Here is a 15,366-nt window from a genome sequence, read left to right as displayed (position 1 = left end):
AGGATGTGCATAATAGTAAATGGTGCGCTGGTGTGTTACTACATGGATTTGTATAAGCAAGATTGTCACTGTGCTGGTATAGTTTCTATTTTAGGTACATAAGTTCACAGCCAGTGTACACAGTACATGGTTGGTGTAGTCATGAAGGTAAATAATGTTAGTGCGTAATGCTCTATATTTTCTCACCCTCAGTGGTTGCCAACTTGAGTAAGTAGCCAACCAGTTAGCGAAATATTTTTAAGCCCACAGGTGGAGGCTATTCCCTCAGCAGTGATGGCAATGTCAGTGCTATTTAGCTAGCTAACAGGTACACATTTATGCTTTCACGCACGGATGTTAAGTGCAGTGCTGGGGTCTTTAATTTAAAAAAAAAGTAATATACTACACATTACTGGTTACTTTTCTTAAAAGTAATGTAGTACATTACTTAATTACTTGCTGGGTTAAGTTACATTACTTTCTCGTTACTCTATAAAATGACCTGAAACAACTGTCTTATAATTAGTAATAACTAGTTAGCAATACAAACCATCCATCCATCCATTCGCTTATCCTTTTCAGGGTTGCGGGGGAGCCTATCCCAACTATCTTAGGGCAAGAGGCAGGGTACACCCTGGACAGGTCGCCAGTCTGTCGCAGGGCTAACACATAGACAAAGACAACCATTCGCACTCACATTTGTTCCCACATTCACACCTATGGGCAATTTAGAGTTTCCAATTAACCACTACCTGCATGTCTTTGGACTTTGGGAGGAAGCCGGAGGACCCGGGGAGAACCCACACAAACACGGGGAGAACATGCAAACTCCACACAGAAAGACTGTGCCACCACTCAGCCCAGCAATACAAACCTTAGGCTATAATCCCAAACACCAACATAAGTCCCTATTTTGACGAGGACACATACATTTTATATATGACCCGCTCATCACGGCTTTTGTTACCTGAAGAAGTTTGGGCTCTGGCTGCTATGATGGGGTCGGCATTCACTTAGCTTTAAAATCACAACGAGATCTTGGCTAGCTTGGTGTTAGCATCCTGTCTATACCGATGCTTTGCAAAGAGTGAAAGTTGTGTTAGCAGTACAATCCAGTTGTTGCTGTCCTGGACATTTGCGTTTCACCATCACGTTTGTCCTGCACACAGACTGAAATCAGCTGATTGCAGCGCAATTGCACAAAAACAAAAAAGCACGTCTCTGTTTGATATTTTTCAGCGTGCAGACAACTGAAGAGGTTTTGTGACGCAAGTGACAACATAATTGTAATTTAAATGTAATTACATAATTTAGTACAGTAACACGTTACTTTATCGCGTTAATGAAAAATGGTTGTGGGGAAATTTTTAGGAGTTTATTGGTACAAACTTTGTTTTTCTTTCTTTTTTTCACAGAAAGAAAGATCTTTATCATTATTGGTATTGTCATTTCCAAAAAGTGCGAAACTTGCTGTGTTTGATTTAGGACGCTAACGCTAACCTATCAAAATTCCCACAATAGACAAGAAAGCACATGTGTATAATCTTCAAACGGAAGTATGCAAATTCAGACACAGCACTTCCCTGCACCAGATTAACTACCCACACGCTTTTTGAATCTCACTGGGTTGTGGTGGTGATTTAAATTTTACGTAACGTGTGGATTGTGTTTGTAGCACAGGTCTAGCGCTGCTGGAGTGTACCGGATTGCCTAGCATTCTCCACCACATTTTTTCTCCATGAAAGGAAATAATTTCTTTTTCTTTTGGCCTGTCAAAATGAAATTCACTGCTGAGTCAGACTAACACGCAAGAAAATGGTCCACCTTAAGTGAGTAGCAGTGATTTTTTTTTTGTCAATAATTAACTAGAAAAAGAAAAGGCAGCAAAAAAAAAAAATGAAATAAAAAAAAACTTTATGTATTTGTTTGGGGTTTTCGTCGGGGGATGTGGGTAACACAATAAAAGTTAATTTAAGCTAATATGTTATATACAGTTATTTATGGCTTTGACATCTGGTTAATAATTTAGATTTTACTGAAGCTGGTGAGAAAACCAAATAACTTCATGATCTATTAATGAAGCCAGTGTAAATTTTTATCATGCACTTAGTTAATGGAATTACCTCTTGAGTACCTCTAAATCTTGAGTAATAAAAGGCAGTGCATTCAGTGCATTAGCTGGGCTAGTGATTGAGATATTTTTGGTCACCTTACCTGTTTTGTTATTAACACTCATACACGATTGTTACACAGCCATTACCCCGGTACTCATAATATGCAAAACTGACTTGATTGGGTTAAGGTACAAAAACAACAGGTTTATGAAAATGCGGGGTCTTTGTTGTTGTTGCAACAATAATAAACATGCGGCTGAGGTTATGGGAGAGTCATGGGTAAAAGACATGTTGATTACAGGGTTAAAATGGAAAACAAACAGCTGTCTGCATGTTCGCTGTTTTTGAGCCGCTTACCTAACTCAGTCTTCGGTGGCTGTGTGACCTCGTGTCAATATTTGCACAATGAAAGTTAACTATAATAAAATACTTAATAGTTTCAAAAATAAAAATAATGTATTACTGACCAGTATGATCATGATCACAATGATTTTAGTTAATGATTGTTCTGTTTTAAGAATTGTTTAGTTGTTACATAGAATATCTTCATTTTCTACCTAAGACATCAGCAGGGTAAAAAGCTTAAAATGCTACACATAGCATTTTAAGTTCTTGTTGCAGACAAATCTCAGTACAGCATAAAAATGAAACTTATTTTTGGCGGGTTACAATCTTCCCTTTTAGTGGCTTACATATTTTTGATCATGCATATTTTGTATGATAGTTAGGTATATCCTGTATTTTGGTATATGATGCACAAAAAAATTGCAATGCTGAAATCTGTATACCTGGAATAAGTATAAACAACATAATGGACAAAATGAGAAAATATAAATGAGTGATTTTCAAGTAAAAAGTTAAACTCTGAAAGGTTTTATGCTCAAAAAAGCAAGAAAGTAAAACTGTGAAATTCACTTCCACTTATAAGAACAATAGAAACCGATTTCTGCCTTCAGTTATGTAAATAATGCAAGAAACTAAAAACATTATATGCTCATGTTATGAAATTATTACTGAGGAAGTTCCTCCCCATCTCTTTGACTGCGCGCCTGTTTTTTTTCTTTGTGTATCTGTTTCATTCACATCCTATGCTGACCTATGTGACTCAGCATGGGTTTTTGTGGTCGTATAATCGGGATGCCCTAGCACATAAACCATAATCATCTTCCTTTCCATTTCTCAACATTAAAGGCTGCTCGTTTTTTTTCTACCATGTAATAATAGGGAGCCTTCAATTCATGCCTTACAACGGCTTGTAACTTTGTACAAATCACATGCCCATCAGAAAGCTGGCGCTTCCCCGCTGGTGTTTATTTCCCTCGGTTTCACAAAAAAATAAAAACGCTTAAACTAATTCTAAAAGATTTTTTACAATTTTTTTTTCCCAAGTCAGTGATGTAAAATAGGCTTAAAAATCAGGTGAAACTGAAACTGCATTAACCTTGAGAACAGCAAGAAAGAGAGAAACAAAGACTGTCAAGGTCAGCGTTACAAACAGGGGGAGTGACAAGAGACGAATCTCTGAGAAACTCTCCAAATAAAGCATCGAAATCGGAGGAGGGAATAATCTCTCTGCCTCACCAGAGGAGAGGCGGATGGGGAGAACTTGTACCTCACTACACACACACACACACACACAGAAATACACACGCATGCACACAGACGCGTTTCCATGCAAACAACTTGGCCATGCCGGGCGGTTAGGTGGGAGGATGTAAGGGAGAGGGCTACACCCTTATGCGAAGCTTTGTTGTGTGACACATAGACAGCCCACCCTAGCATTCCCACCCCTATATTTGGCCTTGAATACAATTGCAGGTTTGAGAGTGACAAATCGGACTGGGTCAGGCAGACTCAGCTGAGGAAAAGGACGAAATTACACGAGTAGAAGGGGAAACCACTATAGCGGAGTGGTTGTTTTGCCATAGCATTAAAGATACAAAAGACACCATGCTGCACTATTAGTTCAATTTCAGTTTTAAGAAATTCAGATTTCATTAAAAGAATTTAAGAAATAGGGATTTGACTCCTGCTCATTGTGTGGATAGTTTTCAAAAGGTGTAAAGAGGAGAGAGTTTTTCTGTCTTTATTGATCTATAGATTGGCTGGTTTTCCTGACCAGTCCACACACTGCATGCCAGGAACCACATTGCTCATCTGTGGAAAAGGGCAAAGTGTAAACATAAATAACAAGTATTAAAATAAAAGTTTCAGTTTTAACAGCTGTGGGCTTATGGTTGACTTTTCACACAATTTGTCTGAATCATCCCGAGTGCAATTTTCCTCACGCAGCAGTTGTGCAGGTGCTGTTTTTAAAAATGTATTTAATTTGATTTTTGATGCGTACCTTTGACTGTCTGGTTATGCAACCCACCCCCAGCACCACCTTCAAAAATTTTCCAAATTTCACAACTCTGTTTCTGCCTAAGATTCAAATTATTATAGCCTTTTTCTTTCTCCCATCTTTGCTTCAATCCTTAATAATTTCTCTGATCCTACCTCATTTTTGTCAAGCAAAATTATGAAACTAAACTTCATGTTCTTGTGTGTGCATAAATAACATCTTCCCATTTATTCAAATCAGGGCTGCAAAGGAGGCTGAGGTATATGTGAGTATTAAATACTTAAATTAAACACCAGTAATCGAGGTAGCACGTGAGTTTAAAATAAAATAACTAAAATAACACAACAGTCAAACACACTTTTGCCATGTACTCAAACAATAGCAATAATCCTGTTAAAGGGAGTTTTTCCTTCCCACAGTCACCAAGTGCTTGCTCATAGGGGGTTGTGTGATTGTTGAGGGGGGGTTGCATTTATTGTAAGGTCTTTACCTTACAGTATCAAGTGACTTGAGGCAACTGTTGGTGTGATTTGGTGCTATATAAATAAAAATGAATTGATGGAAATGATAAAACACAAACGTAGACCAGAAGAAAATAAAAACAAGAACTACAAGCTGAAAAGATCCATCAGTGTAACAGCCATGTTTGTCTTATCCATGTGCATATGTATTGTATGTGTGTACAGTATGTGTGTGCTTGTGCTATGTGACTGTGTTTGTAATTATGAGTGTGTCTGTGTGTGTGTTGGTGTAATTACACAGTAGTGGACTGGTGGTGGGACAGTAAATCAACTGTAGAATGAGTTGGATTGGTCCGCTCTGCCGGCAGCACTCCTCACCCTAACCGGTCATCAGGGAGGGATACACTCTTAGAATAAATACTGTGTGTCTACAGAATGTGTGTGTGCGTGTGTGTGTGCGTGTGTGTGTGTGCAAGCGTGGATGTCTATATCCATCTGTGCACACAGCACATTTTCTGCTTGTTCCTGTCCACATGTGTGCACATGTTTGCTAGGGATAAAACTGTGTGCACGATGCAGTGCGCGCACGTGCAGCATGGGCGTGTCTGTGTACGAGTGTAAATGCACGCGCACAATTTTTTGGTGGTGTGTCAGCAGAGTTCCTCACCCAAACAGGTCATGAAAAAAGAGGGACTCTTGACTGCTGCCTTTTCACCACAGCAGCCACTCGGCCAGCAGCCACACAGTTAGCTGCTATTAAAAACATTCCCCACAAACCCAGAGTGAAAGAAATATTTCAGTGCGTCACTCACAATCTAAAAACATTTCTCAAATTTTATTAGATGATCCTGCCAAAGGAAGTGGTATTAGTAACGGTGGATTTAGGGTTTTTTAGTGCGTGTGTTTGTGTATGTCTGTGTGGTGTGTGTGTATGTGTGTGTGTGTGAGTGTGTAATCTTTAAGTTGGGCAGTTTTAGCTTTCTTTGCCCGGGTTCTGAGATGAACAACGTTTAGGTTTAAAGCAGCAACAAAACAACACACAACTACTGTTGTGAAAACTCCCTATTCATTTTTGTAATTAAGTAAAAGTTCTTTGAAAGTATCATCAGAAACTTGTTCACACATGACCTGGAGCTAAAGGTAACAGAAATATTAGACGTCCAGGGAAAGAGAAATTAAAAAAAAAAATCTATTAGAAATCATCACCGGTATTTAGTTTGCCAAAACAAACTTCTGGATATCCTGAAAGGCATGAAACTTCCTAGGTAAAGAAAAGAGAACGTGGAAGATACAATATGATTACAGATGGCTTTGGATCAAAGACTTCTGGCAGTGTTGTGTAGAGGGGGGAACCATTAGATGATGCAATATTAACTCATTAAGATAACATGTAATGCACTTTATCACCTTTTTCAACTACAGTTATGTCCACAAAGTTAAACTTTGTCAATATCTGTTTTATCCAGTAAGATAAAGCTATCTCATATTGTTTTGCTGCAAAATGAAATGATCAAGTATATCAACACTGTCATTAAAACCTGCCACAAACTTTGCCAAGAGACAGAGTCAGTCTGCTCTCAGTCTGCAATTGATTGGAGTCAAGTTGGCAATTGCATGCAACCTGTTTCTGATAATACAGCAATCAAGTGTAATAAAGGGTCAAAAATCACAAATATGGTGCTGTCTACATCGCCAGAAATATACATTTAACAGAAATTTACATTTACCTATTACATTCCTGATTTATTGGATATAACCAGAATACAACCAGCTGGCAGCCAGTTGAGTTGAGTTCACTCAAGTTGTGCACATTAACAGAGACTCATTCAGAAAGGTAGCAACATATTGGTAATCTGTCTGAATTTGTAAATTAGCAGTCCAAAAGTTGCGCAAAGTCTCTGAGAGCAATTCCAGACAGGCCAAGTCAGACAATAGCTGTTGTTTGAAAGGCTGCTTCCTATCAGGCAACCTTGCAGCCCTCTAGTATTTTCTAATTGATTTAATAAAACATTGATATTTGGTTACAACGTGCAAAATATCACAATACTTTGGTGTATTGTTTTTTCCCGCCACTCCCAGTGTTTTGGCTGAATTTGGATTCCACAAAACACATTTTTTTGCGGGATGGTCGAGTGATTGAGCCACACCAAACAGTTTTCTTAGGAACTCTGTCACTCTGAGGAAAACAGTGCTTGGTGACTGAAATTTTTGCAACTGTTTACATTGAATGAATGTCTGAGACCACTCACAGTCAGTTGCTATCTTTAAAGCAACTTTGGCTCTTCAACACAGTGATAAAATGGCAACAAAAAAAACCAAAAACAAAACCATAATCAGTGAACTTTTGGTTTGCAATTGAAAATTGTCAAGTTAGCAATTACATGCAATCTGTTTGTGATGATACAGTGATTAACTGTGATGAATCAGCAAAAATCACAAATTTGTTGCCATCTGTTGCAAATCTGCTGCTGTCTACGTACATGGAAATTCACACGAAGCAAAACTTGCATTCAGAGTCCAGCCGGAACCTCAGAGATTTGAAACAAATTCAGAAATTCCCCCACAAATAATAACGTAGTCGTTGTAGTAACAGTGTTGGTGTTGGTGACGACAATTTCACTGCAAAATGGCATAGGCATTTAGCCAGAATATAACCAGTTTGCTACCAGTTGAATCAAGTTTCCTACTGTAGAGAGACACATCTCAGACAAGTTGAGCTTTCAGACAATCAGCATTTATAAATTAGATGGAAATTTACAAACCTTTAAAAACCTGTCTGAGAATGACTGCAGTCAGTCTGAGTTGGACTGCAATTGTTTGGAGACAGGTTTCTTTTCCCCAGGTGACCTGTGCATTCACCTTACAGCTGAAAGTGGTCGCCGAGATGTTGAGAGTGTTGCACCCTCAACCTCTGGGTAGCCACAACTATTTGCAGTTCATGCAATCACTGGGCAATGACTTGGCAACCACAGATTTTTCCCAGGTGCAAGGAGGTTGTCGTCCTATTTTTACTCTTGTGTGAACGAGGCATCAAATGTATTTTAAATGCTCCATACAGTGAAAAGTCAATGTGGCCTCATTTAAACATGATGACTGAGTTTGTTTATCTATGTGTGCATTCGTGATGATGTTAAAACTGCCAATTCTGCCAGCACACAGAACGTGACTGACTAAAAAACTCAGAAATCTGAGATGCAGGCACGTTCCAACATGAGTCATAACCACACACACACAAACACAGACTGTCCAGATTATTGGAACTAGTGATTATTGGCAATAAACACCAATCAGCTTGCTTGCACGGTATGTCGGTGTATATGTAGATTTTCCTTTACGAAGCATGAATGTGAAACTTGGACACAGCATGCCATTTGTTCATGATGAAAAAAAACCCCCACACACCATTCTTCCTTCACATATGACCCATTAAGCACCATCCTTTGAAGCATGGGGGTGGTTTACTGAAGATATTTCTACACACAACAAACGTTAGTAGTTCTGATCATATCACATCTTTAGCCATTGCTACAGTGCAAAGCCCCTAACCTCTCCCCACCATGAAGACCACAGGCCAACCACACGTACAAATACAAACACACATATACACACACGTACAAAGAGACACCCATACTCTACGTTCTGCCTCTCTAGGCCAGTCATCCGCAAAATATGGCTTCGGTTCCAAAACTGGCTCACAGACCATCTCAGTCAGGCCCTTGGCTGCTATACAACTTACTATTCCACTTATGTGTGCTGACTAACCTTTTCTATCCAGAACTCTACATCACTGTGCGGATTCTGAGTGATGGATAAACGTCTGTCCTCTTTTCTGCATATTTCAACATCAGCGATGATGCCACACTTTGATGATATATATATATATATATATAATACAAACATACATTAATATTCATAGCTTCTGCAATATTTAACTTATGTTATTAATACAGCCCTAAAACTGTGACTAAATCTCGACCATGTTTTACAGATGGCTGCAAACACTCACTGTTGTACCTCTCTCCTGACCTTCATCGTACACATTGATGATCATTTGAGCACAAAATTTTCAAATTTGGATTCATCATAAGACCTGTTGCCACTGGTTTTCAGTGCAGCTCTTCTGTACTTTGGCATACATCGGCCTTTTCTTACTGCTTTCCTTCCTTAAGAATGGCTTCTTGACAGCCACTCTTCGACAGACCATCTCTGATGATGCTTTAGTGAACTAATGGACCAACTGATGGATCTCTCAGGTGCTGTGTCAGGTCTTTGCTAGATTTTTTCTTATTGCCTAATTAATTCTAATTCTAATTAATTCGAATTCTTTGATTCTCCACATTTCCAATTTCCTCATTTTTTTTAAAAGCACACTGCACACCATGCAGTCAAATTGGAGCATCTAATTATACAGTTTAACACTGGTTCTTTGCTAAGTTGAGAGTTAATGTATAGATGGTCAAAGAAGAACTGGCAGATCTTCAGAAAACCTGGAGAACTACTTAAAAATATTACAAGAACGTCTGGCTCTTTTGAAGCAAAATATAATAAAAATGAGGGGTAGCTCGAGACTTTTGCACATTACTATTTACAACTAAAAAGTCGTGTGTCTTTATTAACCAATCTTGCATATGCTGGCTCTCAGATTATGCTGTTCAAAGGGATTTTATTGCTAGCTGAAACAAAACACTAATCAGTGCACGCACTGTAAAGAAAAAAAATCCCTCAGTGTTAAACTCCTTGACTCATATCTGAATTTAATTGCCTTTTAAAGACACACATAGGCTTGTATGTGTTGCACTGACGCAGGTAAGGTTTCAAAAATAACTCTCACTTTGGTAACTAATGGCATGCAAACGAATGCCATAGCAACTCTATGATTTAACAGCTCACCTGGCTGAGTTCAACCTGCAAGTGAACCATCTGATGGAAGTGCTTGATCTATAACTTTTATTTCTCTTGTAAATAGAAAATATTCAGCCCACTTCAAGTGTCAAGTGCTATAAAACGCTTCGTTTCTGCCCATAAAGCGAGTGTCAGAACAAATAAAACACAGGTACTGTGAAAGCATAATGTCATGTTTAAGGCAGCGACTGAGTGGGAATCACAGGATCCAACAGCTTTAAAGATGCAAAATTATTGAACAAACACTGATATTTCAATGCTTATATTTTAGTACTGGAATTAAATTTCCTGTCATTCGCTTTGTCTGTTATTTGTTAATTATTATAACAGTAATGTTGTCTGTGCACTCTGATGAATGGAGTATTAATCAGTATGTATTATGTATTATCTATATTTTATATAGTACTTGTGATCATACACACACACACACACACACACACACAGGAAAGTGAGGAGTTTTAATTAAAAAAAAAAAAAAGTCCAGAGGAGCCAGCAGTCTCTAAGCCTTGTGTGGGATGTAGTTTGGCCGGGCATGAACGCAGTATAACCAGACACCCTCCTTTTCATTTTCCCCCCTTCCAGACAAGACACAAACAAGCACACACACACACACACACACACACAGATGTTGTGCTTCATAATTTTAACACCCCTCTCTGACCTGAAGGCATCTCTTGTTATCACTGTGTGTACTGTACAGTTCAGACAAGGTCAGTAAGTGGGCTGAGGCTTCTTTTTTAACACCCCTAGTTGGAGTCCTCCTGCTCAACACACACACACAAGAGGAAAAAGAGTGAATGTCAAACAATGTAGCTACATCATGCAGAGAAATATGCATGGGAAAGTAAGTTACTGTAAAGCTGCTGTTATAAAAGCTACTTTTTTATCAAAATCAGGAGACAGCGTAGCAGACCTCGCTCATATCTGCAAACAAGGGGGAAAGAGAGAGGGTGAGAGAGTCTCAACATTGGCAAAAAGGTAATCCTGATGAGTTTCTACATTATGGGAAATCTCAAGGTTGAGATTAGGCCAAATCATTAAATACTCTTGGTCTCAGGAAGTTGCCATGTGCACATTTAAACTGGAGTATTTCAATACTTGGCTGTAATTGCAATTCGTCGCCTTTTTTTCTCTTTTTTTAAAACTTTCATTTTGTCTTCAAATGGATTCAATTACCCCAGCACTTACTCATGTCCAGACAGCGTAATGCCGCTACATAAACCATAAATGACAGAGACCAGAATAGAATAAAGTGACCGTGCATTGACACGAGGGGAGATGGTATAATGAAAAATCCCCCGAAAAGTGACGCAAATGAAGAGAAACGCAGGAAACATGTCATCGGGATCTGTCACGAATGCTCAGCCTAAAAGTTGGATTTAATAGTTTTAAACAAACCCATTACACTGTGCCTGGTAGTGTCTGGGTTGTTTTTTTAAGTGGGTACATGAGAATAGGTCTGGGATGTTTTTATGGCTGGAAGTGCTGATATTTTTCCTCTTGAAAGCTAGCACGGAGCAATTATGCTATTCCCCCCTCGCCTCAAGACCATGTTTTTCTTATTACTTTGATGTTTGCACCTTACAGATTGAGCAACTTTGCACATGTATCTGCATTTATCTGCTCCTCTGAGACTACACAACAACCTTGAGTAAAGAAGATACCCCCCCACCCCCACCCACATACATACACATACACACACACACACACACACACACACACACACACACACACACACACAACAAACAAACTATTTTTGAAGGTCAAAAGTATGTTTCTTCCTCCCTGCCATCTTCCAAAAACAACCCATCCTCTGGTACCCTCCTACATCTCCTTAACACCCCCGTCTAAACTCCTATTCCTCCCCCCCTCTATCCATACCTGTCACTCTCCCTCCAACCCCTGCTGCTTGTTGCATCTCTCACCTCCCCTGTTCCCCTCTCCTCCCCATTTTCTCTGCCTGGCTCTTCCACTTTCTCCTTCCACCTGCTACCCTATCCGCCCCATCTCCTTCTCTGCATGCCTGTCCCCTACCTATCGCCGTCCCCGCGGCTCCCTCCGTTCCCCTCCCTCTCCGTCCTTCTCTGCTTTCTGACACTCTATGTGTCGTTGATGAACTTCCTTCTGTGTTCCATCTGCCCCTTTCCCACCTCTCCCACTCCCTTCCAGCAGACCCACCTACTCAACGGGTGCTCACCATACATACAGGCGTGTACACACACACACACACTCACAGCCCAGAGCTGTCAACGTGCTCCTCGGACACTCCGAGTTGTACTGCAGATTAACAGCAGGGGGAGTGCCAGGCTTCAGAGGACAGAATAGAGGGGAGTAGAGAGAGCAGAGCTGCCCCCTCTGCTGCTACACCTGCGGGAGGCATGATGGAGGGATGATATACAGAACAAATGCACAGAGTTGTTCATTTGCAGCTTGAGTAATCTCTGTTTATAGCTGATGGGTTAATGTTTTTTATTAAAAGCTGTTTTGATTGTTGTTTATGTAAAATGCCAAAAAAGAATTCATTGGTTTTCACCTTGTACTGTAACTAGTAGAAAACAGTGCATTTTGTATGATACCATGGATTCTTCGGCTCCAGAATGAATTGCATTGTCAAGAAAATAACCAGCAGATAATTAAATCTTCTTCTTCTTTCAGTTGCTGCCTTTAGAGGTCGCCACAGTGGATCCAGATAAATAAAATCAATAATTGCTGATTGCAACTCAGTATTTATGAATTTGGTCTATTGGTGATTAGATCTCTAAAATAAGTATATAGTGAGGTATCAAACTCCTTCTAACCATATTTTTTTAAAGCACTTTGGAAAAAAATTGAAATTATGTTTATATTATTTTGAGTACATGCCTGCCTGACACAATCTGTGTGTAGGTGTGTGTGTGTGTGTGTGTGTGTGTGTATATATCAAAAATACCACAGGATTGTTTATTGCCGGAATCATTTGAGATTTCATTAATATATTCCATCATTTACTTTCCGCCTCCCTGTATATGTAGGTTACAGTAAATCTGTGACTTACTGCACATTTTAATAGCACTGCTCACACCACGGTCCTATGATCTGTCTGCTGCCCCCACCTGCTGGTTATAACGCTATCGTGTTTTTATTACTCAACAAATTGAACCCCGGCCAATCTCGTGTGTGTGTGTGTGTGTGTGTGTGTGTGTGTGTGTGTGTGTGTGTGTGTGTGTGTGTGTGTGTGTGTGTGTGTGTGTGTTTTATTTGTCCGAGTATTCATGTGATTTTGTGTTTGCGTGCCAGCGTGTGTGTGTGTTTTACACAAAGAGATGTTCAGTCACTTCCACCCACTTAGTTTCTCTCCATCTAGTTCACAGTGATCTTTCTCCCACACCTATCTCCTGCAGCCATTCAACCCAACAATAACAGAGCAGAGCTGCAGAAGACCACTGCATCAGGGCCGCTGGCCTGATGAACCTCACAGACTGACAGGCACAAATAATCAGCTGCCCTTTAAAGAAAAAAAAACATATATACAGTACTAACAGTTTGCTGGCTGGTGTTGTTTATATCACACCGTTGCTCTCAGAAGCTGCAGGAGGGGAGCGTCTGTGACCTTAAGAGATGTGGGGCCTGTACTGTCTAATTCCATGTTTATGGTTTTGCCTTTTATAACACACACAGACGGAGCTGCCCAGGCCACAAGCACACGGAAATATCATCATGCGCCCTCTCTGCTGCTAATTGGTGCCTTGCTACCATCCCTCTGGGGAGGATTCAGCTTTGTGCAGGGCGACCTGAGGAGCAGCTCCAGCTGCAGATTTTGCCTCTCATTCTCCCACTTAGCTAAATGTTCTGCACGACTATCAAACCCGCTTCAACATACATCTTACGAGAAACGTTCATCACAGTAAAAAGATTTAAAAGATAAACCCAAAATATACTCTGCCTCCATGGATGGAATGTAACAAAGTAAATAATGAATTCATATTCATTCACTTTTACAGCTACTGATTAATTTAAACCATTCCAATTTGCTATTTTCAGTGTTAAAGTGATGCAGACAAATTGATACGTGATCATTTTATTATTTTAATTTAATCTAAATAATTAAATGCATATGCTTTTGTGCATTGCCATATGTTAACAGGATTTGAAATTTTAATTTTGCACTTTGTAGCATTGCTAGGACTCACTCCACCAGTATGTAATTATACAGTGTTTGAACTGATCTGTACTCACACGCTGTTAGTGCTGCCTAAAAATAAATATAACATTACATGTGTTCAAAAATACATACAAATGATTTATCTCTTCTCTCTGTGTTAAATAAAAACAATGTTCGACTTTTTGTTCGTATTGACTTCACTGACTGACTTTCTTTTAGAACAATTAAATTATATACCAATTTGACACTATGGTTTCCTTGGCAACAGTGCAAATTACTTTGACCAGCATAAAAAAAAAGCCTCACAAAAGCCTTAAATCAAATGTTCAGCAGATTCATTGATTTAACACAGACGCGGGGCTGAATTAGGTTAGATGCATAATTGAAAATCTTTTCTCACATTCTCAGTTATAGCAGACTACAGATTTCATGATGCCACTTCAAAGGTTTTGCTTTATTTTTTTGCTTTTTTTTTTTTTCCTGAAGCACACATCTCAACGAGAAAGCTCTGGGTTTTAGCACACGTGAGAAGAAACCAGACAAAATGGTACATGTGCACGAGGAAAGCCTGCTCAACGGCATGGGTGGGAATGGAAGCCTGAATTGGCTAGAGAGCTGTGGCTGATGCTGAGAGGACAACAAAGTAATTATGGGACAGTTAAGGATATGCATAGCACTGAGAGAGTGAGTGAGAAGAAACCAGAGACTAAGAAAAAGAAGCAGCAGAAGAAGAAAGGGTCAGGAGGGGTGTAATGACCTGCTGCAATCTCCATCACGCCAATTAATTAGCCTCTGACTAGCAGCCATCTGGAACAGAGAGGGCACTTTTTCCACTCGGCTGTCTGTCTACCTATCCACACTCAGATTCATACATCCTCATTTTAACACTTTATCTATTTTTGTATTTCTTATTCTTCCATCTGTCTGTTTCCCGTGTGTCTAGCTATATGCAGATCTAACTGACAGTCAGACTGTTTTGGCTCTCTCCTCCAACTGTGTACCATATTGACTAAAGACCCTGATGAATCCCTGTTGTATGGCTACATATTCATAAAATGTACACATCTAACGTCACACTCAAACACACACAAAACCCTGACAAAGGAGTAGCCGACTGCTCCAGCTGCACTTTCTTCTTTTTCCACAAGGGGTCATGATTACACTAAAAAGACTCTTTCCAGTGTTTCTAGCCCTTCTCTGCAGTCATTTGTGTCTGTGTGCAGGTGCAACCAGACTGTGGGATTCTTTTGTATTTGGATGGTTTTTGCCTGGTGGTACAACAAAAGCAGATTCACATAAGATAATCAATTATGATTCCACATTCAAGCTGCATTCACGCCTAAGATCCCCATAAATCAATGCTGATTGCTCAACTAATAGCAACAAGCATTCCACTGTAAAAGAGGAGCAAACATTTAGAAAGAG

The sequence above is a fragment of the Pelmatolapia mariae genome, linkage group LG7 (assembly GCF_036321145.2).
Source record: "Pelmatolapia mariae isolate MD_Pm_ZW linkage group LG7, Pm_UMD_F_2, whole genome shotgun sequence".
In the NCBI taxonomy this organism is placed as follows: domain Eukaryota; kingdom Metazoa; phylum Chordata; class Actinopteri; order Cichliformes; family Cichlidae; genus Pelmatolapia; species Pelmatolapia mariae.
Note: the sequence above shows the minus strand (reverse complement) of the source record.